The 23594-nt window shown below is 33.9% G+C and overlaps 1 long non-coding RNA gene across 7 annotated transcripts in view; it reads left to right on the forward strand.

Annotated features, from left to right (window-relative positions):
* The window catches only part of LOC102167263 (uncharacterized), a 384081-nt gene that overhangs the window by 115299 nt on the left and 245188 nt on the right, over nt 1-23594 (forward strand). For 3 of the 7 annotated variants that reach the window (XR_014803464.1, XR_014803462.1, XR_014803463.1), the window contains exon 2: nt 14912-14968. This is a non-coding gene — a long non-coding RNA (uncharacterized LOC102167263). Of the gene's footprint in view, nt 1-14911; nt 14969-15509; nt 17731-23594 lie in introns of those variants that run through there. The other 4 variants (XR_014803459.1, XR_303428.3, XR_014803460.1 and 1 more) reach the window with 3 other exon arrangements.

Below are 23594 nucleotides of genomic sequence, written 5' to 3' on the forward strand. Positions count from 1 at the left end.
TGAAATATCTGTTCATGTACATTGACCATTTTCTGTTTTGTTTTGTTTTTCTTTTTTCTTTTTTAAAATTTTTATTTATTTTAAAATTTATTTTAGAGTTACACCTGCCGCATATGGAAGTTCCCAGGCTAGGGGTGGAATCAGAGCGGCAGCTGCCGGCCTAAACCACAACTACAGCAACACCAGATCCGAGCCACATCTGCAACGTACACCCCAGCACACGGCAATGCCAGATCCTTTAACTTACTTAGTGAAGCCAGGGATTGAACCCAAGTCCTCATGGATAATAGCTGGGTTCATTACTGCTGAGCCACGATGGGAACTCCCCATTTTCTCTTTTGTTTTTTTCATTCTTGGTTATCTTGAGGCATATGGAGTTCCCAAGCCAGGGATCAAATCTGAGCTGCAGTTGCAACCTAAGCCGCAACTGCAGCAATGCCAGATCCCCAACCCACTATGCTGGACTGGGGATGGAACTTGCATCCCGGTACTCCTAAGACACCACCAATCCCAGTACACTACAGTGGAAGTTCCTGTTGACTATTTACTATTGACTATGTAAATTAAAATGTTACATATTTACTGTTGATATTTGAGAGCCTCTTATGTATTTAAGGTTCTAACCTTTTGTCAGATACAGTTCACAATTATTCATCTATATCTTGTCTTTTAATCCTCTTTATATACACTTTGAGAGAGAAAAAAAGCTTTTAATTTTTGGTGAGTTTAAAGTTATCAGGTTTTTTTTTATTTCCTTTAATGGATAAGGTTTTTAATGTCAAGTTTAAGAACTCTTCACTTAGCTCCAGGTCCCAAGAATTATCTTCTATTTTTGTTTCTAAAGTCTTAGAGCTTTATGTTTCACAGTAAAGTCTATGACACATGTTGAAATATTTACTGTATAAGATATGACATTTAGGCTGAGATTTTTTTTTTTAACTGTTGGATGTCTAATTGCTCCAGCAGCATCTTTTGTTGAACAGGCTATGCTGCCTTCATTGAACTGCTTTTGCAGCTTTATCAAAAATCAGTGGGGCCTATTTCTGTGGGCCTCTGTCTAGGTCCTCTCATTGGTTTGATTGATCTAACTGTCTATCCCTCTGCCACTACCATGCTGTCTTGACCAGCTATATAGTAAGCCTTAACATCTGTAAGAATGATTCCTCTCACTTTACTCTCCTTTTTCAAAATTACTTTAGCTATTCTAGGTCCTTTGCCTTTTAATATAAATTGTAGAATTAACTTTTCTACCTCTACAAAAAAACTTTGCTGAAGACTTTTATGGGAGTTGCATTATACCTATAAATCAACTTGGAAAAATTGATATCTTTAGTGCATTGCATTTTCTAATATATGTACAGGATATGTCTCTCTATTTAATCTTCTTAGATTTCTTTCATGGTATTTTATAGTTTCTAGCATACAGATTCTGTACATGTTTTGGTAGATTTACATCAAGTATTTCATTTTCTTTGAAGTTATTGTAAATGATGTTATGTGAAAGGAATATTTTTGACTTTACATTTAAAATAGCTTCTATTGTGTATGACATAAAGAAGGCCTAACAAAAAAGACAGGAAAGGAATGAGAAAAACTGGAAGTGTGAAGATCAGTAATAAGAATCTTGTAATATTCTAAGTGAGAGATCATTATATGGCCTGTATTACATTTGTAGTAGTAGAAGCAGAGATAAGTTGATTCTGATGTCAGCAAGTGGAAACACTTGTGAAATGTCTAGATAATTAAGATTATGGTTTGGAATTAGGCAAGACAATAGAAGTAAAAATATAGCTTTGGATATCATTGGCATTTATAGAGTAGTTGAAACTGTGTGTATACTTCTGCTTGTGGAGAACATAAAAGGAAAGGCATAAGGAAAGACAAAAACTGAGAAATTGATCATAGTATGATCTGTATTTTAAAAAAAAGTCTGTGAAACAAAAGCCAGCCAAGGAGATTAATCAGGAGTAGTATGGTATGGGGGAAGAACCAGAGGAGGATGATGCCACAAAACCTAAGGAAAGAAATTTTAATAAAAAAAGTAGTGAGCAGAGTCAGCTTCTTGAAAGTCTGATGTGATATGCCACAGGTCATGATGTTTTCATGATGTTTGTAGCATTCATAAGTTAGAACTGCAGGTCTAGCTCTGTCATTGGCTTATTGTGAGACTTTGGGCAAACTACTTATCCATGCTCTATCTCACCTTCTTTATTTATGAAATAAAAAATAGCTATATGTATAAGTTTATTTTTATTTTTTTTATTGAAGTACAGTTGATTTGCAGTGTCTCAGGTGTACAGCAAAATGATTCAGATCTTTTCCCTTACAGCTTATTACAAGATACTGAATGTAGGTGTTCCCTAGTGGCTTTTAGTAGGTTAAGGATCTAGCAAGGTCACTGCTAGGGGTGGGATGGCTGCTGTAAAACAGGTTGGATCACTGGCCCAGGAACTTCCCATGCCACAGGTGCAGCAAAAAAAAAAAAAAAAAAAAAAAAAATACTAAATATAGTTCCTTGTGCTCTAAAGTAGATCTTTGTTATTTCTCTATTAATCACAAATGCCAAATTTATGCCCCTTTCCTTCACCCTTTTGGTAGCCATAAGTTTGTTTTCTATGTCTGTGCATCTGTTTTTTTTTCCCCCCTGTAAATGAGTTCATTTCTTTATTGTTTTAGATTCTACATATAAGTTATATAATATTTGTCTTTATTTTTCTTCACTTAGTATGATAATCTCTAGATCCACCCATGTTGCTGAAAATGACAATATTTCATTCCTTTTAATCATGGAATAGGTTTCATATTCTATATATCCCACATCTTCTTTATTCATTTATCTGTCGATGGACATTTGCATTCCTTCCATGTCTTAGCTATTATAAGTAGTCCTGCAGTACACATTGGGTGCATGTATCTTTTCAAATTTGAGTTTTTACCTTTTCTGTGTATATGCCCAGGAGTGGAATTGACAAATCATATAGTAACTCTATTTTTAGTTTTCTGAGGAGCCGCCATACTATTGTCCATAGTGGCAGCATCAATTTGCATACCAACAGTGTAGGAAGATTCCCTTTCCTCCACACCCTCTCCAGCATTTATTATTTGTAGACTTTTTGATGAAGGCAGTTCTGACAGATGTGAGGTGATACTTTGTTGTAGTTTCCATTTACATTTCTCTAATAGTTTGTGATGTTGAGCTTCTTTTCATGTGCCTATTGGCCATCTTTATGTTTTCTTTGGAATTCTTTAGGTATTCTGCTAATTTTTTGAAAGGGTTGTTTGTTTGTTTTTTTTTTTGATATTGAGCTAAATTAGCTCTTTGTCTATTTCAGAAATTAATCCCTTGTAGGTAACATCATTTGTAAATATTTTCGCTCAGTCCATAGTTTGTCTTTTGTATGTGTGTGTGTGTGTGATTTTCTTTGCTGAGAAAAATATTTTAAATTTAATTAGGTCCCATTTGTTTTTGTTTTTTTTTGCTTTTGTTTCCATTACTCTAGGAGATGGATCCTAGAGTAATTACTGCTGAGGTTTATGTTAAAAGAGTATTTTGCCTATCTTTTCCTTTAGGAGTTTTATAGTAATTTGTCTTACACTTAGATATTTAATCATTTTAAGTTCATTTCTGTATTTAGTGTTAGAAAATGTTCTGATTTCATTCTTTTACAAATAGGTATCTAGTTTTCCCAGCACCACTAATTGAAGAGACTCTCTTTTCTCTATTGTATATTCTTGCCTCCATTGTCATAGATTAGTTGACCATAGGTGTGTGGGTTTATATCTGGGCTTTCTCTCCTGTTCCATTGATCCATAAGTTTGTTTTTGTATTAGTACCATACTGGTTTGATTACTGTGGCTTGGTAGTGTAGCCTGAAGTCAGGGAGCATGATTCCTCCAGCTCTGTTTTTCTTTCTCAGGATTAATTTGACTATTCAGGGTCTTTTGTGTTTCCATACAAATTAAATTTTTTTTTGTTCTAGTTCTGTGATAAATGCCACTTGTAATTTAATAGGAATTGCATTGAATCTTTAGGTTGATTTGGGTAGTATATTCATTTTAACACTGATTCTTCCAATCCAATCTTACAAGTTTTTATGAAGATCAAAATTAGTTAACAAAGGTGAAGTGCTCAGAATAATTCCAGGCTTATAATAAATAATGGAGAAAATGCATTAGTTATTATTGTGAAATTTTCAAGTGATAGGTGGAGAATATAATCCCTTCTCAAAATGAGACATAGACAAAGTTGCTCTGTGATCCTGATAATAACAGGACAAAGACAAGGCCCTCCATGTCTGAAAAAAAGGACAAGCTTGCTTATGAACAAAGTGGGTGATTATTGCTCTTTACTAAAGGTAACTCCAGTCCCTTTTTAGTTCTCCCATCTCCTTGATAATAATTGTTAAGATACCAAATATCCAAATTGACCCCCACTTTTTAATAGATCTGATACTGGCCTCTAATACCTCAGTTTCTCTTTACAGCATTTGAAGAAAATTTCAAACCCTATAAGAAGTTGAACCAAAGTCTCCCTTATTGAGAAATCCTCACATTTCCTTGGATTAAGTTCTTTCTTATTGCATCAAATTAATTAAAACCAAATCTGGGAGTTTCTGTCATGGCTCAGCAGAAATGATTCTTGCTAGTATCCATGAGGATGCAGGTTCAATCCCTGGCGTCGCTCAGTGGGTTAAAGATCTGGCATTACCATTAGCCAGATAAGTCACAGACATGGTTTGGATGTGGCATGGCGTGGCTGTGGCTGTGGCATAGGCCAGTGGCTACAGCTCTGGTGGGACTCCTAGCCTGAGAAACTCCACACGCCATGAGTGTGGCCCTAAAAGAAAAAAGAAAAAAAAAAAACCTGAATTTGTATGACTACAGGTGTGTTTCTAAAGATTTTGGCTAGTGAACATCAATATTTTCATAATTATTATCATCATCATTATTCAAAAATATATGTTCTTTACTGCACATAATATTTGCATCAAAAAGTGCTCAAAAATATTTGATGAATAAGTGAAAAAGGTAGTGGCCAATTAAGAAGCACTTGGCTTCAAGTAAGGCAAATTGAGCTGCAGTGGACTGAAATGTGACCGGAAAAGGAAAAGATAATGAGGATTGGCAGACCACAACTGTCCATCTGTTAACCACATTAACCCTATCTCAAAAATTTGGGGCATTCAAAGTAAGAATATAATATAGAGAGAACAAGCTGAGATACTCACTGTTCAAATATGTTAGACAATTAACTTTGAATTAAAAGAACCTCAACATTCCATGACTTCTGAGATTGTTGACTTCTTTTATCAATTTTTTTTCTATTGATATAGGACTGTCCTATAATACCATCGATTTTAAGCACCCAATTATCTTGAGTCTTCCTTTCATATCTTGAGTCTTCCTTTTATAAGGTCTAATTTTATCTTCTAATAGAAATCAAAATCAAATTTGGTAGACAGGTACATAAACTGAATGTATGCTGAGGAAAATGCATGAGTAGCACTGTGTGATTTTTATAGCTTTGATTCAAGCTCATTTTTAGACACCTTGCATCTTGACAGAATTCCAAATATGAATTTACTTTACATATCTAACAGGCAATTTGAAAAGAACAGATTGAGCAAACTTTGGGGACTCATCAGAACTCACAATACATGAAATAATTAAATTAAAATTGATCAATTTTAATTAATTAATCCTAATGGTCATCTTACATTAAGAAATTTTCTTCTCTGTTTCTCATTTTTTTCATCTATATAAGTATAAACATATCTATTTCATGGTGGTATGGTGAGAATTAAAACCAATATGCATTAAATAAGCTATACCTTGTAGTGTTCCTGCCAGTTAATGGACTTTTAATCCATGTTAGCAGCTTTCCATTTCCTGCCTATAATGTGATCACACTGTGGTTATGAAGTCAAGTCTCAGCTCATAAAATCATGTTTATATTACACATTACAATTTTAGCTGGTAACCTTACCGCAGTATAATCTAGAGAATTTCTATAAGCATTTTTTGACCACAACCATGGCACGTGGAGACTCCCAGACTGATAAGCAAACCCATGCCACAGCAGCCACCAGAGTCAATACAGTGGCAGTGTGGAATCCTTAACCCACTGAGTAATACAGGAACTCTCTCTACAAGCATTTAGATAAAGTGTTTTGAAGATCAGTTTCATCTTCAGATATTTATTTACTGTAAGTTTTCCTAAGCTTCAGAATTACATGTTAATTGGGACATATATCTGCATAATATTGAAAAATATACCTTCACAATAAACAATGGTAAAAGATATTTAGTACTTATTTGTAGTCTAAACAAACCTTTGCTTAAAACATTAGTTATCAAACAGCCTAATTTATACATTTTGTGAAAAAATGATTGTTGAATATTTTGTATTGTTTTTCTATGATTAGAATAAAATTTTCTGTTTGATTCAGGTATATATTTCATATTTTTTCAACTAAAACCAACATTTTTAGAGCTTTTTGTTTTGTTTTAAGCAAAGACAACATAATAAACAATTTTTATTCTTTGGCTTGAAGGCAGGTTATTCTGTTTACTTAAATTGTTCAATCACTCTTTAGAACCATCCGGCATTCTGCCTGTTTCTTCTGCCTAAAACAAGCAGTCAATTTTAATTAACTTGATGCACAGAAGTCTTTGGCATTTGTAGAAACTGGGCACACAGCCAATCCTCAAAACACTACTGATCAATTTGCCTAGAAAGAAGTTAAGAAATGGGAGATGCTAGCTTTGAAGAGTTTTTGAATATTATCTTAAAGTCAAACAGCTAGAGATCCAAAATTAAAATGTGGAACTTTAATGCAGGTAAAATATAATATCATATTTAAAAATTATAGATTTAATAATTATTTGGAAAATTTTTATTGTGAATGAATGATGAATGGATAAAAGCTAATTTTAGTTATTATTTATTTTTAACATCTATATAAACAGTCCCTGGGTTTTATTTTATTTTATATTATTTTTTCTTTTTTAAAATTTTATTGGATTATATTTAATTTACATGATTGTTTTAGTTTCAGGTGTACAGCAAAGTGATTCAGTTATACATATATATATATATATATATATATCCATTCTTTTTTCCCATATAGGTTATTACAGAATATTAAGATATCCTTGTGCTATACACTAAGTCTTGTCAGTTATCTATTTTATATATAGTAGTGTGTACATGTTAATCCTAACCTCCTAATTTATACACCCTCTCCCCTCCCCATAGTTTTCCCTTTTGAAACTGTAAATTTGAGTTTGAAATCTGTGAATTTATTTCTGTTTTATAAATGAGTTCTTTGGTATCATTTTTTGTAGATTCCATATATAAGTATTTTATATTTGACTTTCTTTGTCTGACTTCACTTAGTATGATAATATCTAGGTCCATTCAGTTTGCTGCAAATAACATTATTATTATTATTTTTAATAGCTGAGTAGTATTCCATTGTATATATGTACCACATCTTCTTTATCCATTCTACTGTCGATGGATATTTGCTTGCTTCCATGTCTTGGCTATGGTAAATAGTGCTGCAGTGAATATTGGGATGCATGTTTCTTTTTGAATTATGGTTTTCTCCAAATAGAATCCAGGATTGGAATTGTTGTATCCTATGGTAATGCTATATTTCGTTTCTTAAGGAATCTCCATGCTATTTTCCACAGTGGTTGTACCAATTTATATTCCCACCAGCAGTATAAGTGGGTTCCCTTTCTCCATGCCTTCTCTCACATTAATTGTTCATAGATTTTGATGATGGTCATTCTTGCTGGTGTGAGGTGATACCTCATTGTAGTTTCTTTTTTTTTTTTTTTTGCTCTTTAGATCAAACCTGAAGCATATGTAAATTCCCAGGTTAGAGGTCAAAATGGAGCTATAGCTGCTGGCCTACACCACACCCAAAGCAATGCCAGATCTGAGCTGCATCTGTGACCTACACCAGAGCTCGTGGCAATGCCAGAAGCTTAATCCAGTGAGTGAGGCCAGGTATTGAACCCATATCCTCATGGATAAGTAGTCAGGTCCATTACCACTGAGCCACTGCAGGAACTCCCTTATTGTAGTTTTGATTTGCATTTCTCTAATAATTAGTGATATTGAGCATCTTTTCATGTGCCTTTTGGTCATCTGTCTGTTTTCTTTGGAGAAATGTCTATTTAGATCTTCTGCTCATTTTTTTTTTGTTTGTTTGTTTATGTACTGGGTTGATTGTTTTCTTAATATAAAGCTTCAGAGTTGTTTGTATATTTTGGAAATTAATCCTTTGGTCAGTCACTTCCTTTGCAAATATTTTCCTCCATTCTGTGAGTCCTCTCTTTTTTTAAATGGTTTTCTTTTTTGTGAAAAAGCTTTAAAGTTTAATTAGATCCCATTTTTTTTATTTTTGTTTTTATTTTCTTATCAGAAAAGACATTCTTGCAGTTTATGTCAAAGAGTTTTTTGCCTATGTTTTCTTCTAATAGTTTTATTGTATCTGGCCTTACATTTAGGTCTTTAATTGAGTTTATTTTTGTGTGTGGTATTAAAGAGTGTTCTAATTTCATTCTTTTACATGTAGCTGTACAGTTTTCCTAGTACCACTTATTGAAGAGACTGTCTTTTCTCCATCGTAGAGTCTTGTTTTCTTTGTCATACATTAGTTGACCATAGGTCCTTTGGTTTATTTCTGGGATTTCTATCCTGTTCCACTGATCTATATTTTTGTTTTTGTGTCAGTACCATATTATTTTGATTACTGTGACTTTGTAGTATAGTCTGAAATCAGGGGGCCTGATTTCTCTAGTTCTATTTTTCTTTCTCAAGATTGCTTTGGCTGTTAAGTGTCTTTTGTGTTTCCCTAATTTGGGGAAGAAAGTACTCAAGTTCAAGAAGTGCAGAGAGTCCCATACAGGGTAAATCCATAGAGAAACATGCCAAGAAACATATAAAGCAAATTGACAAAAATTAAAAAGAAAATAATATTGATAGTAACAAGGAAAAAGCAACATATAACATGCAAGGGAACCCCCATAAGATTATTAACATGTTTTTCAGAAGAAACTTTGCAGTCCAGAAGGGAGTGGCCTGATGCATTTCAAGTAATGAAAGAGAAAAACTTAAAACCAAGAATACTCTACCCAGCCAAGCTCTCATTCAGATTTGATGGAGAAATCAATAACCTTTCAGAAAAGAGAATTCAGCAATACAAAATCAGCTCTACAACAACTACTAAAGGAACTTCTCTAGGTGGAAAAGAAAAGGCCACAGCTAGAAACAATAAAATTATAAATGGAAAGCTTATTGTTAAAGGCAAACATAAAAGTAGGAAATCATCCAAAAACAAATAAGATATCAAAACTAGAAATTATGAGGAAGTACAAATGCAGAATATTGAAAATGCATTTGAAAGTGGGATACCAGCAACCTAAGTCAATTATATGTATCTATATCTATATCTATATCTACAAACTGCCTTATCAAAATCTACCTGGAACCACAAGCCAAAAAACTATAATAGATACACATAAACACAAAAAAGTAAGTTGAAACCAATAGTAAATGTAGTCATCACAAGAGAAGAGAAAAAAAAAGAGGAAAGGAAGAAAAGACCTAAAATAACTAATCCAAACCAATTAAGAACATGACAATAAATATATACTTGTCTGTAATTACAGTGAATGTAAATAGATTAATGGCCGCAGGCAAAAGACATAGACTGGCTGAATGGATACAAAAAAAAACAAGACCCATTTAAATGCTATCTACAAGAGACCCACTTCAGATTAGGGACACATACAAACTGCAAATAGAGGGTGGAAGAAGTTAATTCCTGCAAATAGAAATCAAAAGAAAACTGGAATAGCAATACTCATATCAGACAAAATAGATTTTAAAATAAAGACTATTATAAGAGACGAAGAATGACACTACATAATGATCAATCCAAGAAGAAGATATAACAATTTTAAATATATATGCACTCAACATAAAAGCACCTCAATATATAAGGCAAATGCTAACATTCATAAAAAGAGAAATCCCTGGCTTTTAATGCAACAGTTTTGGTGGAAAATCAAGGGGATTCGTTAGTCTTCTTGGACTGACTCTGTAAGGAATCATTAAGATGTTAGAGTTATATTTTGTGTTTCAAAGAATAGCAACATTTACCATGATACTGTCTCTGAAATATAAACCTAATATTTAAAATATTCAGCTTCTTCTGTTATAAAGCCATGTGTACATGGGAATCAAGACAGGTATGCATGAATAAAGGTGAATTATTTTACTATTCTCTCCAAAATAAAAATTACACATAGCCTTTCAGATATTTTCAGTGACAGCATCTTAGAAAAGATATATTTTCTCAATCTCCCCAATATACATTTCTTTAATCAACAAAAATTTGTTCTTTTATATTAACAGGGAAATTTTAATCTATTGAATTAAGAAATGTTGTGATTCTCAAAAGGGTGTCAGATCACATGGTAACTAAGAATAGAAAAGTTAATATTTCAACCTAAATAATGTTTTACAAAATAAAAATAAATTTAGTTTTATACTTTGTTGCATCTAGTTCTTTTACCTGTGAATAAACTACACTAGAAACTAAATGGTACAGGTTTTTTCCTTTTGTTAGACATTTTTGATAATTAATTTTATTAAGTGAAAAAAAAAAAATAAAGACAATAATTATGTTAACCAGAAATGAGAAAACAATTTTTTCCCCCTGCAAGTTAATGTGACTTGCTAGTCTTCTGAGATTTTCCAGGTTGAAAAATTTGTGTGTCATGCATGCGGTTCCTGAACCAAAATACCAGATTGTCCTACATGGTCAGAATTGAATATAATGACTGAATTGAATGTAGTCTACTTGCCATTACAACTCATGTCTATCATGGGGGAAGATATAGTCGCTGCATATTATAGGAGAATTTGAAAATGATAGAAACATGGAAGTTTCATAGCATTATACACACACACGCGCGTTTGAGATCTCACTGTTGTCACTGCTTAATTACTCAAAGTTAGTTAACAAAGTTTATCAAAAATCCATATTCCTCAGTCAGGATAGGAAAGTGTTAAGGGGAGAAAATTTTTCTGGAATGTGTGATAATGTAAGAAGTTCCTCTGTCTAAACTGAAATAGATTTTAATCTATGGTTATAGTTGACGTGTATTTTTATGAAATCTTAAAAAAGTAAACCAATGTAGAGAACAGAGAAGAAGAGGGACAGTTCAGGTCAAAGAAGATGAGGAGAATATGGTTTTATCTGCTCTCCCTACCCATTATTCTTAGCCTTAACTTCTCAAACACATAAATGGTCTAGACTTCCAAAGATTAGAAAACAATGGTCTAGCCTATCATATAGAATTTTTTTTTTTTTTGTCTTTTTGCTTTTTCGAGGGCCACATCTGCGGCATATGGAGGTTCCCAGGCTAGGGGTCTAATCAGAACTGTAGCCACCAGCCTACGCCAGAGCCACAGCAACGTGGGATCCAAGCCGCGTCTGTGACCTTTACCACAGATCAGGCAACGCCGGATCCTTAACCCACTGAGCAAGGCCAGGGACCGAACCTGCAACCTCATGGTTCCTAGTCGGATTCGTTAACCACTGAGCCATGACGGGAACTCCATAACCTATTATATAGAATTTATATGCACCAATTTTTAAGAAAAAGGATTTCTTTTGGATTTAGTAGATGTTCAAATTAAGGCAAATCATTTAACCTTACTGCATTTTTCTTTCTTTGTTTTCAGGTACTAATCCCTACTTCATCTCTGACCCCTCCCATCACATACACATTTGTAAGACTATTGTGAGGATTACAAAGATAAAATAGATGTGAACATTCCCTGACAGGATGAAGATGGGCCAAAGGGGTTGTCATTTTTTTTGGCGGGGGGAGACAGGGAAACGAGATATGCCTACAGTATGTAGAAGTTACAGGCCAGGAGTTGAACCCCAGCCACAGCTGTGACAGTGCTGAATCCTTAACCACTGCGCCACCAGGGAACTCCCAGGGGGTTGCCATTTTTCTGAATAGGGTCCCTAGTGGCTCACTGAAGAGATTTAGGCCTGAATCTGTGTAGGTAGACAAGTTATGTCAGCTCAAAACAGACTTTGTCTGTTGTGAGGACAGAGACTTATCCCCAACATCATCTCATCTGGGACCCAGTTCTCCTCTACCAGGATGCACTGGTGCCACTTCTTTCCTCTGTGCTCATTTGCTCATCGCCCTAGATATGGTATTATTACTATTTAAGTGTTTTTGTTCTCCATTAGACTATGTGATCATTTTTTCTGGAATTGTTTTATTTATCTTTATATAATCAATGCACAGCCTCTTCAAAGAAGCTCATAGCACAGCTCTTAGTCTAATCTATGCTTGCTGAAAGATTTACTAATTGAAAAAATATGCTATTTTTTATTATATACTAATCATATACCAATTATATATTATATAATGTATATACTGATTTACTAATACAGTCATATCATTAGGAGTATCTTTTGCATTGTACTATCTGATCAGTGACTCATGAAGCAAGAAAATACAGTAATTTAATATTCCTTTTCTGCCTTGGCCTTTATCTTCTTGTGTTTTCTCTCAAGCAAAAGCTGAATAGTTTTAAAATTCTTTGAAGTGAGTTTTTTACTTTAGTTTTGGACTTATATTAAGTGTATAGTGCATGTTCTCTCCACAATCTACTTTCTCTTTTGATTTTTATAAATATCATTTATCATTATTCATTAACTTGTTCATTAGGGTATTAAATATTTGTTTACCACTGCTACATGACAATCACTGAAATAAGGTCTGGGGAAATAGAGATGAATAAGACATGGACCCTGCCTTTAAAAGCTTATAATCAATTAGAAAAGACAGGAGAAAACATATATATAACTCCTTGTTTTCCCAGCCTTCAGAATTGAGCACTAGGTCAAACACTATAGTCATAATAGCAACGTTTAATCTAGTGATGGAAAAAACACTCTCTCTGTTTCTTCTCTGTCAATTATAGAAAGGCTAGTTTCTTAAGGAAGTATTTTAGGGAATCCCTAAGAGTTGCTCATGCATTCTCCTGAGTTGGTTTGCTAGGTTATAACAGTGAAAGGGCATTTTACTCCTTATCCATTTTTTCCTGGAGGAGCCAGATGTCCACATGCAGGGACACTGTCTATATTGATGCTGAATATACCTATGAGACTTTGTTACAGCTGCTGTGTCACTGCAGCACGACGGTGAATCTGACAAAAGGGCTTCTGAATCAGCCAAATGGTGCACTTCACTCTTACTCTTTTTATAGTAAAGATATTCAATAGTGACAAAATGGCACGAGAACTGAAATATGACTAACCTAAGACCACATCTTGCCCCCTCCCTGCAAAAAATAAGCAAAGCCTTCAATATGTTTCCTTAATCTTTCTGAGCCTCAACTTGATCATTTATAAAATAGGAATTTGTGCTTTGCAGTATTAGTATGCAGACTCAATATGATATCTATGTATTGCTGCAAATATTTAATTGTAAATTTCCTCAACTCCAGGGTTACAGGGATCTATGCTTGTATAACATCCCTTTAGAGCTTATATTGTCTAATATCTCAAGAAATAAACTGAATAAATGTAGATGACTATTATTTAATCACCACTGGCTTTTCCTTCTACTTAAAGTATGGATACCAGGGTTCTCTTTCATAATCTTTTTATGAATTTTTACTATTTTCCCCTAATTCTGGAAGGCTAAAGGGCTAAAGCAAAAGTGAATTTGTATTGGTTACATTTTGGCTACTAGATGACATGAAGCAACTCTGTTTAGAGGATAGCAGGGAAAAAGAAAAAATGGAATAGAATATATGTTCGTAACAATCATTTGCATACATGTCTTTTCCTGTGGGGAAAAAATGTGATTAAGCTTGCCCATCCTGAGGAACCAATAACATCTTTATGGCGCCTCCTCTTTAATTCCCAAATATGACACTACTGTACCTCCTCGTTATAACCCTAATCCCAAACCTTCCCCCTTCTGAGCATTAACTATCAAGAACTATATAGGTTCTAAGATTTTATCCTCATTTCAAGCTCACAAGTCAGCCTGCCACGTTTTCATGGATGCTGGTGGAAAACAGAGGAACCTTGAATCAAAAATCAAGTCAAATGTATTAGTCATAGAAATAGTAGCCAGAATATCAGCAATTTTGCATTGATTCCCTAAGTTCCAGTTCTTACTGTACAACATAGAAAGAAATGTCCATATGACACCTGTATACTATAACATGTTACATTACAGGAGAGCAACAGTAAGCTTAAGAAACTTAAATAGTTTACAATGGACAATATGCATTTTGTCCTTTGCTCCACAGGGAAAACATTATCTTTATTACACTGAGCAGTGAGTAGCCTGTCCTTAGCTCTGGAAGCTATATAACTTTGCTGTGTAGTCATTCTTAAATAGATGACAAAGTGTCTTGCTGTCTAGACATACGGAAATACAGAAGGCCAGGAGGTACTTTTATAGTGCAGTGGAGATGAATCCGACTAGTAACCATGAGGTTGCAGGTTCAATCCCTGGCCTCACTCAGTGAGTTAAGGATCTGGCATTGCTATGACCTGTGGTATAGGTCACAGACAAGACTCAGTTCCTCTGTTGCTGTGGCTGTGGTGTAGGCCAGCAGCCTATGGAAACTGACCCAGTCCTTGAAACTTGGCTAACTTTTTAACTTCTTCAAAAATTACAACAATTTTAATAATGCATTTGCACATTAGTGCATAAATACAAAGCAGTCTCTTCTGGGGTCTGTGGGAAACCTTAGTTTCAAAACATTCTTCCATTGAAGTTAAAAAAAAAAATTTATGCACATCATTAACAGTTTGCTTTATATCCTTTCCCCCTCCAGCTCCTTCTTTCTGGACTAAAAGAAAAAAAAAATGGAATTTGTCTTCCCTCTGAAAAGGTACACCATTTATTTGTTTGATTTCCATTTTATCATGATCCAAAACAAACTGTCATGTAATCATAAGGTAATATTTTCCATGTTTCAAGTAATCTTTTGGTAGTTGATTCATACTTGTTTACACACTTCTGGTATCTTTTGCTAGGATGCTTCTATATAATAGTATATTGATTTTATTTTTAATCCATGATGCAACTGCAAACAAGCATCTACAAGTTAAATATCTGTTTATTTTCTTGGTTTAACCAAGCAATGTTTTTAAGAGATGGCGTCATAAAAAAAGAACAAGAGTGAATAGCAAGCACAACCAGTTGCTGGAGGGAATGGACATAGCATTCCTATTATTGAACAGAATGCCCATAATTATAACCAGAACAGATTGCTTACAATAGCAGAATCTGCACAATAGCTCATTGGTAATAATGGATTGGGGGCTGTGGAGAAGGCAGTGATATTGTTCAAGGTTGGTATTTTTTGTTACAGTATTCCTAAATAAATGACAACAGCTGTAGGATAACTATGCTGCCCTTGCTTATTACAGACCATTCACACTTTGGCATTAGAGATGTGAATAGGCCCTCAAGAAAAGAATGGATTCCAATTCAGCAGTAAAAAGAGACCATTTGCCAATGGAGGAAAAATTGTATGACACTATATTATTTCCAGGATTGGACTGCCCCAGCAATTAGAAGTGAGGAAAAACAACTGCCATTGGTTTGCTTGGATTTTTTTGCTGTTCAGAGATAGCAGAACGGAGTAAAGATAGAAAGATAAAAACTGATTCTCTGGGATCATCCAAAAAGTAGAGCACACTGGAGGAGCACACTGGAGGGAGTGAATATAGCTGTTTCCTAATCAGATCCATGGGTGTTTAAATCTGAACATCTCAGTTAATCCAGTGACATTCTTAACATTAAAGGGTGTTAAAACGTAACATTAATATTTAATGTTAAGTGCAAGAGAGAGCATGGCACAATAAGCTTGATTTCATTTTAAACATAGTATTTTAAATTATTGGAAAATAGAAGTAAAATAGTTTTCAAGCCCAAACTAAACTTTTGTATAGTGTACGTGCATATGTTGTATATTAGTGAACTTTAAATTCTTGCTTAATAGACCTGTTCACTTCTTTCACATTTATGTGAATTAAAATCTTCCTCTTAAAATTATACGCAGCAGGATATCAACATGTAGAATGAATTTCAGATCATTGCTGGACTGTCTGCAAAGCACACTGGATCTGTTACATGACATGACAGAAATAATGAAGACTCTGGGGAAATGCATTTTGTTTACACTCTGCTGTGCTCTAATGCTATTCTCATTTAAAGATTGTGGCAGATCCTTAAAAAACAAGGGGCCTTAAAAATATTTAAGAAAATTTGTTAAGATCTCTCAAACCTTTGAAGCAGAAAAAAATGTTTTTTGATCTATGAATGGAATGAAGCTTTCTGACTGCAGTTGGGAAGTCAGTAGCCTGATCCATTGGTTCTGTGCATCAGTGTGGCAACATCAGCAAACATTGTGTGAGGCATATTCTCCAATGGCTTCTACAAACTGACTCCCTACTCTTCTCTGTCTGCATTTACCCAAAGAGGCTGACCTCTATTGACTGAATCACCCAGGCTCACTAGCCTCATAAATAAAAACTGATAACTTCTTTTTGATTTGTTTTGATAATAATATTTTGATACTGATAGGCTACAATGCCCGCTAGAAATTTAGGACCTATATCATGATAATCTGGATAAAATTCAAGACACTTTAATTTATACTTCTGATTAAGTTAGGAATAAAAAAGTGAAACATTTGAATTGGTACCTACAAAGTAAAATAGAAATTCAGGCACTCTGTTTGGGTGGAACATGACTTACATTTGAAGAAAATACAGAAATAGGAGACCAGTTCTATATTTTTTTTCCTACTTCAAGAAAATAGTTTAACTATTCTGTGTTTATTTTAAATAAAAGCAAAAATGCAGATTACAAGTCCATATTTTTTCTTTTATCCGAACCTCTATTTCAGAATAGAATTGCAAAAATAATGCTACCCCACTGTGTAAAGGAAATGAGAAATGGATAGACCATTAAGGAGGAGTGTGAATTTATATAGTGCATTAGCATCAAAGGATATAGCATGGATATGCCTTAAAAATTCAGTTTAATGACACTTGGATTTGTATTGCTGGCTGTCTTAGATGTTAAATCCCTGATGAGGTCATAAGTGTAACCTATCTTGCCAAAAACCTCTGAGATGATTTTTTTCCTTATCAGTTTTTCACTTCGTTTATGCAGTTTAATTTATTTAACAATGAAGAAATAGTTTACATTAAACACTCTGAACACAGGAAAATAAAATAGCATATAAATTCTTATCTGTCTAAACCATAGCAAAGTCAGATAAAAATTGCCTATGTTGTTTGAGAGTGCTATTTCCACACATTTTTTTTGTCCAGCACCTATTATTACTGAGGATTAAAGGAAGACAATAGAATTCGGTCTCTCTTTTTTTACCCTACCTTAAAAATAGAAAAGAGTAAATTGGTGCAGTCATAAAATTTTATACAGATGCATACATATATTCAAATGTAAATTTTAGGTTTTCTCAGGCTTAATTATAAAAACAATGTTTGTGTTTGATGCTTTTAGTATCCAGTTGTCATGATTTCAGAATTGGTGAAAGATGGTTTTCAATGGCTTTTGAAAGTAAATGATGCCCCATGGATGAACAGGTCTGAATTCAAATAAAGAATACTTGTCAGATTTTAGTCATAAATTTCTTTCATTTTCTTAAGATAATGGTGAAATTTCATGGCATTCTGTGTGTGAGGTGCCTGATACTCAGGATTTTTCCATTTTTATTTATACATTTTTCTTTATTGATGAAATATGTTGGTATTTATATTATATGGGAACAAAGTTTACTACTCCAAAATGTAGTATTAATTTAGGCTGATTATTTTTAAGAAGCAAAAGACTTAAATTTTTTTGTGTCACCTCCCCCTTAACTGCCTAAAAGAATTTCGATAACAGAGTTGATTCCCAGAATATAACTATCACCAGAGATATCTATAAAGAATATTTGGCTAGGTGTGGTGAGGAAACTCAGCAGGGTCTGGAGACATTTCAGTCCACTCTGTGTTGTTTCTTTTTGGACCAGTAAACATTTGTTTACCAAACACTTGCTTTTCTATTTCCATATGAATTGCCTTCCTCTTCTTTTGCTTCAAACCACTACCCCCAACATTCCCCCTTTTTTTTTCTTTAGCTGAAAAGGTAAAGTGAGGGTTTCATCCATTTTGTGAAATTACTCAGTTTTCCAAAGTCTTTCCCACATACACAGGTTATTAAAATTTTGTTTGATTTTCTCCTGTTGTCCCATGTCAATTTAATTCTTAGACCAGTCAATGAATTTAGAAGAATAGAGGAAAATTTCTTCTTTCTCTACAGTATCAGGTATAAAGGGAAAAGTTATCTATTTCCAAAAGTTTTAACTAAAGTGCTGGTTTTAAGCTAGTGCCCTGTACCACATGCATTTTTGTTACCAAACCAAACTTGGGAACACTCCCGCATGAGCAGTAAAGCCAGTCTACTGACAGTGGGTTGTGGTGAAGGAAAATGTAGCTTTTATTGCAAAGGTGCCAATACAAGGAGGATGGGTGGCTTGTGCTCTAACACCTAGAACTCCCAGAAGGGTTTCAGCAAAGCCGTTTTTTAAAGTCCAGATGAGGGAAGGGGTTCACAAGATGCGTGATCACCTTGTGCAGTTTTCTGATTCATTGATGTTGAAGTGACAGAGTGGTTAATATCTATCCTTAGGCGCCAGTAGTTCTGGGGGCTCATGGTCATCAAGTAGTTAATTTCTTCCATTTGGTGGTGGTTTTAGCATCTGTAAAACAGCTCAGGAAGTGTGCATCAGGTACTGTTATCTAGGTACTTCAGAGAGGAGCTGAAGCAGGGGAATGGAGGAGGGATCTGTCTGGAGAAGGCCTTCACAGCGTCCTGCTTGGTTGCATTTTCACCACTTACATAATTAGTAGTGATTCTAATTACTAGGTTTCATGGTGAAAGCCAATAAGGATCCCTTCACAGCTCTGACGAGGGAAGAGGAAAAATAGACATTATGAAGAACACCTAGAATGTCCTTCATAACAAGGGCCACTCTCCAGGGGAAAGAATTTACCAGTCTTACTCCATTTGGGGGAGGACATTTCTCCTAACCTAGACCCTCTTGCTTTTTCATCTTCTCCACACTTTTTCACATAACAACAGATTTCCCATATAAGGAGTGGGTTACAGTTAATGGGCTTCAAGATTGCATCTGCATGTGAGTTCTCAGAAAATCCTAAGGTCAAAAGGGAAGATAAAACAAAGACACTAGAAGAATTTTAAGCTTCTAACAGCTGTAAAACTACAAAATTTAAGCACAGCCCAAATTTTGGCCTGATTAACATAAAACCTCACACTAAAGGCTTTTTACCTTACTTCCTGCTACCTGATTCATTATATCCAGATTTCAACAAAAACTTACAAACATGCTAAAAGACAAAAATAAGCATACAAACAATAACAAAAAACAGCCCAGAGACAAGACAAGGATCAGAACCATACTCAAATAAAGACAAAGATATTGGAATTATCAGACAGAGAATTTAAAATATCAGTGACAATATATTTAGGGCTCTCATAGAAAAAGTGGACGACATGCAAGAATAGATAGATAACATAAATGAGGATATGAAATCTCAAAGAAAAAAAGAAATAATAAGAGAAAAATAACATTGGTAAGATCCACAGTAGATCAGTTACATCCAAGGAAGGAACTGATTAGCTTGAAGACATGTCAGTAAAAACTTAATCAAACTAAAACTCTGGGCGTAAAAAGAAAAACTGCAACAGAACATCCAAGATCTGTGAGGTGATTTCGTGAGGTGTTATGTCGATATAATTGGAATATCAGAAGGGGAAAAAAGAAAGAATGGCCAGGCATTTTCCAAAATTAATGGCATACTCAAAGCCACAATCTGGGAAACTCAGAGAATGTCAAGCAGGATATGTATCTATAAATAAATATATATGCAGGCATTTCATATTCAAACAGCAGAAAATCATGAAAAAGAAAATGTTGAAAAAAGTCAAATGATTTTAACAAAATACCTTACCTATAGCAGAGTAGGATAAGAATCATAGAGGACTTCTCGGAAAACATATAAGCAAGAAAAGAACAGAGTTAAATATTTAAAGTATTGAAAGAATAAACCCACCAACCTTGAATTATGTGTCTAGAGAAATTATTCTTCAAAAGTGAAGGAGAAATAAAGATTTTTCTCAGACAAACACTGAAGAAATTTGTTGTCAGCAGACCTGTCATTCAGGAAATATTAAAAGAAATTCGTTAAGAAAAAAGAAAATGATAGGGGCAAAATCAGATCTTCATAAAGAACAAAAGGGCATTGCAGAAGGAACAAGTGAAAGTACCATAAAAATATTTTCTTTTTCTTAACAGATTTAAAGATAATAGTTTGTTTAACGCAATAATGGTAACAATATATTGGTGACTAGTACATATGGACAATTGAAATGAAGCAGCAGTATCATAAGGAACATCAGGAAAGAATTGAGAATATCTGTGTAAGGTAACTGCACTACCTATGAGGCAGTTAGTGTTACATGAAGGTGAACTTAAATTAAATTTGCATATTTCAAATTCTAGGTCAGTAGTAAAAAAAAAAAATTCAGAAAAATTCAAATAATTATGTGTGTTATCCTAAAAGAATTAAAATTAAATTACATAAAATGCACAATTAAAACCAGAAAAAAGTGAAAAAATAAAAGAAACAAGAAACACAATGAATAAAAAACTTTAAAAGATTATAAATAATAATTTATCTTTATCAGTCACATTAAAATCATTTAGTGTGAATAAAACAATAAAAAGACAAAGTCTATTAGAGCAGACAAAAAAGCAAAATCCAACTATATACTGTCTACAAGAATCCAGACTTAAATATAAGCACTTAGGTCCAGAGTAAACGGCTGGATAAATGTATACCATATCCAGACAAATTTAAAGACAGCTGGAGGGGTTATAATAATTTCAGTAAAGTTGGCTTCAGAACAACAAAAAAATTATAAGGAATAATTAGCATAATTCATAATGACATAGAAGTGAATTCTCCAAGAAAACATAACAATTACAAACGTGTATGGTTTTTGTATTACTTATTTCTTTTATTTATATTTTGCTCTGATAAAGTCATTTATTATAAATAATAACCCATTAGACCACATAACACAATCAAGGAACTTGAGACCGAATAAGTAATTAAAAACTTCCAGATAAACTCCATATGGCTTCACAAGTGAATTCTAACAAACATTTAAAGATGATTTAATGCCAGTTATTCTCAAAATTTTACAAAAATTTGGAAGAGGAAAGAATTTCTCCTAATTCATTTTATAAGACCAGCATTATATACCAAAGCCAAATACATCACAAGGAAAAGGAAACTACACACCACTATTTCTTATGAATCTAAGTACAAAAATCCTCAACAAAATACTGAAAAATCAAAACAAGCAGCAGTACTATACATCACTATCAAGTGAGATTATCTCAGCAATAGTGTTTCTACATATAGAAATCAGTCTGGGAGTTCCCTTAGCGGTTAACAAATCTGACTGGTATCCATGAGGACACGGGTTTGATCCCTGGCCTTCCTCAGTGGGTTAAGGATTTGGCTTTGCTGTGAGCTGTGGTGTAGGTTGCAGATGCAGCTTGGATATGGTGTTGCTACAGCTCTGATTCAACCCTTAGCCTGGGAACCTCCATTTGCCACGGGCAAGGTGCTAAAAAGTAAAAAACAAAAACAAAAATCAAACTGCAAATACATAATATTAATACATCATATTAATAGAATGAAGGGGAAAAAACCCATATATAATCATGTCAATTGATACTAACAAAGCATTTTTAAAAAAATCAATATTTTGTGATAAAAAGTGATTCATGAGAGTTCCCACCATGGCTCAGTGGAAACGAATCTGATTAATATTGGTGAGGATAGCAGGTTGGATTCCTGGCCTCGCTTGGTAGGTTAAGGATCCAGTATTGCCGTGAGTGAGTTGTGGTATAGGTCACAGGTGCAGTTTGGATGTCATGTTGCTGTGGCTGTGGGATAGGCCAGCAGCTGCAGCTCTGATTCGATCCCTAGCCTGGGAACCTCCATATGCCATGGGTGCAGCCCTAAAAGGCAAAAAAAAAAAAAAAAAAAAAAAGAAAAGAAAAAAAAGTTCATCAAGCTAGCAAATAAAGGAACATTTTCAAAATGATAAAGGACATTTGTGAAAACTCATATATCACATCCAGTGTTAGGGAACGTGTTCCCCCTATTATCAGAAATAAGATAATGATGCTTATTTTACCTCTTCTATTAAGCACTATGCTAAAAGTTCTACCCTGAGTAATTTGGCCTTGAAAAGAAACAAAAGGCATCCAAATTGAAAAATAAAATAAATCTGTGTCTTCTCTCAGTTGACATGATATGTATCATGGAAATCATGAAAGTTCATGTAAAAAGCATCAGAACTAATTAATGGGTTTAGTGATGATGCAGTATAAAAGATCAAACAAAATTCAGTTGTATTTCTATACCATGGCAAGGAGGAAACTGAGTGGTAATTAAGAAAATTTTATTTGTAAGGAAAATAATATAATGCTTGGGAATTCATTAATCCTGGATTTGCAGACTTACATCTTGAAAACTATAAAACATTCCTAAAAGAAAGTATATAAAGATCTACATGAAATATAATATATCCTATGCACATAGGTTAAACCAGTTAATGTTGTAAAGATGGTGATACTCCCCAAAATGACCTACAGACTGCATGAAATCCCTATCAAAATCCCAATTTTTTTTTCGCAGAGTGAAAGGCTAATCATTTTTTTTTTCTTGTCTGATTTGTATAGCTAGGACTTCTAATACTGTGTTAAATAAAAGTTGTGACTGTGGGCATCCTTGAGTTGTTCCTGATCTTGGAGGAAATGCTTTCAGTTTTTCAGCATTGAACATGCTATTAGCTGTGGGCCTATCATATATGGTCTTTATTATGTTGAGGTATCTTCCCTCTATACCTAGTTATGAGGAGTTTTTTTTTTTATCATAAATGTATGTTGATTTTTTTCAAATGCTTCCTTTGCCTTTATTGAGATAATCATATAGTTTTCAATTCTTCAATTTGTTAATGTGGTGTATTACAATGATTAATTGCTTATATTGAACTATCCTTTATCCCTGAGATAAATCCCACTTGATCATGGTGTATGATCCTTTTAATGTTTTGTTGAATTTGGTCTGCTAGTATTTTCTTGAGGATTTTTACATCTATCAGATGTTCATCAGAGATATTGACCTGTAATTTTTTGTGGGATGTATCTTTGTCTTATCTTAGAGTCAGTGTGAAGCTGGCCTCATACAATGCATTTGAAATCATTTATTCTGCAATTTTTTGGAATAGTTTGAGAAGCATAGGTAGTAACTCCTCTCTAAATATTTGTCAGAATTCACCTGTGAAGCCATCTGGTCTTGGACTTTTGTTTGTTGGGAGCTTTTTTCATTACTGAT

Source organism: Sus scrofa, chromosome 5, assembly GCF_054392235.1.
Source record: "Sus scrofa isolate SSC_HxYL_T2T_F1_AM1 chromosome 5, Sscrofa_HxYL_maternal_Yorkshire_Landrace_v2.0, whole genome shotgun sequence".
NCBI lineage: Eukaryota > Metazoa > Chordata > Mammalia > Artiodactyla > Suidae > Sus > Sus scrofa.